General features: G+C 45.0%; 1 protein-coding gene across 1 annotated transcript in view; it reads left to right on the top strand.

Annotated features, from left to right (window-relative positions):
* itfg2 (integrin alpha FG-GAP repeat containing 2) overlaps positions 1–2,500 on the top strand; it is a 17,671-nt gene that overhangs the window by 8,339 nt on the left and 6,832 nt on the right. The gene's annotated exons all lie outside the window — the stretch shown is intronic.

Raw genomic sequence — 2,500 nt, 5'->3', positions numbered from 1 at the left:
TTGTCTCTCTGCTCCCTCCATTTCTCTCCTCCTCTCCTCTCTATCTTTCTCACTCTGACACACACACACACAAACACACACACACACACACACACACACACACACACACACACACACACACACACGATCCCAGAAGGTCTTTGGTAGTAGTTTTACATCTCTCCCACTGGCTGCCACAGAATCTAACTCTCTCTGTCACTCTGAAAAACAACACACATGCTGTTGCTTTCACTACCCCAACTCTACTTGACACACTCACACACACACACACGCACACACACACACACACACGCACACAGAGAGAACACTTTTCTCTCGGTCACTCTTTGTGTATTTTGTCACTCCTCCAATGTCATGTTATGTCCCTCTGGTTCTGACAGCAGTACTAGATCTTTGGCAGTAGTTTCATTGGCTGCCTGCCACAGAGTTATCCTCTCTCTCTCTTTGTCTCTCTCTCTCACACACTCACTCTCTCTCTCTGTCTCTCTTTCTCTCTCTGTCTAGCTCTTTTTCCTTCTGTTCTCTTCCACTCCGTAGTCCATGAGTTTATTTCTGCAAGGATATCCTCTCTACATGTATTCTTTTATGCAGAGTGACTTAAGTGGGGTCCAAACCAAAGATTCATGGTGAGATGAACTGCAACGTTCTAAAACCTTGCAGCGGCTTGCGACGACGTGCAACATTCAATTCCTTCTGCATCGGTATCGTCTCATCATGGATATTTTGTGTTAATTGGGAAAATTCACACAACGAGATGAGACCAAATTGCAACGGTGTGAGTTAAATGTTGCATGTTGTCGCAAGCCGCCGCAAGCCGCCGCAAGCCATCGCAAAGCATTCAATATGTTTAGTCACAGTTGCAAAGTTTTAAAATGTCGCAGCTCATCTCTTCACAAATCTTTGGTTTGAACCCTACGCATACCAACTGCAGGGGCTAGAGCAGCTCAGCAGCAGGTCCACACCGGGTCCACGATTGAGGCGCTCCGTTCGGGGAGTGTAAAAATAGTATGCGGTGGCACTATCATATCTGATGTAGCCAGTTCCATTGATTACAGGGGAATCAGTTGTTGTTGCCGCAGAAGCTCCGTGAACAGAAAGCTTCAGTTATGAGCCTGGTGTAGCCTCCTTGTAGGACCTAATCTGTGGGAAGCACTGAGGTTGATAGGTAGGTAGGTTGGTATACTTTATTAATCCCCAAGTGGAAATTACAGTGTTTCAACAGCTATACAAACACAACATGCAACATATACAAACATATATAAATTAAATGATTAGTAATTCAATTCTCTCCACCACCAACTCCAGGGGCTCTAGGGCTGACCCCAACACAATAGCTGAACATACTGATACAACGTCACAGCTTAGCTAGCGTAGCATGCAGTAGCCAGAAAATGTGTGGGTTCAATTCCCGGCTGCCACCGTTGTGCTGTAGGACTGTGGGTCCTTTTGAGACCTCTGTAAGTGGATTTTTATGAAAGTGGCAGCTGAATGATTAAGTTTAATCTCTGTAGGTGTTGGTCCTGGTCTCGTAGCATGGCAGCTACAGCTGGCGGTAGCATAATGGGTAAGGAGCTGGGCTAGCATGCAGTAGGTTTAAAAGTTGTGGGTTCAGTTCCCGGCTTCCACTGTTGTGCCCTTGATCAGGGCACTTAATCCCAAGTTGCTCTGGGGATACTGGCTCTTGGTGTATAATTGACATACACACACATATTGTACACGCACACACACACATACACTATTCACAAAAAGTGATGTCTGGCTTTCAGGTTAAATTTATGGAAAATGTGAAAAGCTCAAGTTACGGTGGTATTACGGTACGGTACTATTAGCCACGGCTTATGCATTGATTTTGCAACATTTCTTCAGCTATGAGGATAATACACAGGGGCAGTTAATATGATATTAATATGGTTTTAACTTTTAACTTGCTTAAACACTGTCCTGCGGCTTATACACACTGCGGCTAATACACAGGAAATTACTGTATGTTAGTTGCTTAGGATAAAAGTGTTTTGCTTAATGAACATCTGTAAATGCAGGCAGCTCTGGGGCCACCACAGGAAGTGGTCCCAATCCTCCATGTCTCTGGGTCTCTCTCTCTCTCTCTCTCTCTCTCTCTCTCTCTCTCTCTCTCTCTCTCTCTCTCTCTCTCTCTCTTTCTCCATTTGAGTGTTTTTGTCTCCCTCTCTCCCACCGTGTCTCATAATTGCTGTCTACCATTCATCCTCTCGCTCTGCTTGTCTTGTCCTCCGACACACACACACACACACACACACACACACACACACACACAGCATCTCACACACACTCAAGCTCCAGTGCACCTTAGCTGGAGATTATAAAATTGGCCTAGTTCCAATAAGAGGATTAAGAAATGTGTGTGTATATGAGTGTGTTTGTGTGCACATATGTGTGTTTGAGGGAGAGAGAGTGTGTGTGTGCGTGCAAGTGAACATACATGTGTGTATTGTACGTACACATGTGTCAGAGAGAGAGAGAG

The sequence above is a fragment of the Sardina pilchardus genome, chromosome 17 (genome assembly GCF_963854185.1).
Source record: "Sardina pilchardus chromosome 17, fSarPil1.1, whole genome shotgun sequence".
NCBI lineage: Eukaryota > Metazoa > Chordata > Actinopteri > Clupeiformes > Clupeidae > Sardina > Sardina pilchardus.
The sequence above is the reverse complement of the archived record's forward strand: the minus strand, read 5'-3'. Positions and strand labels throughout refer to the sequence as shown.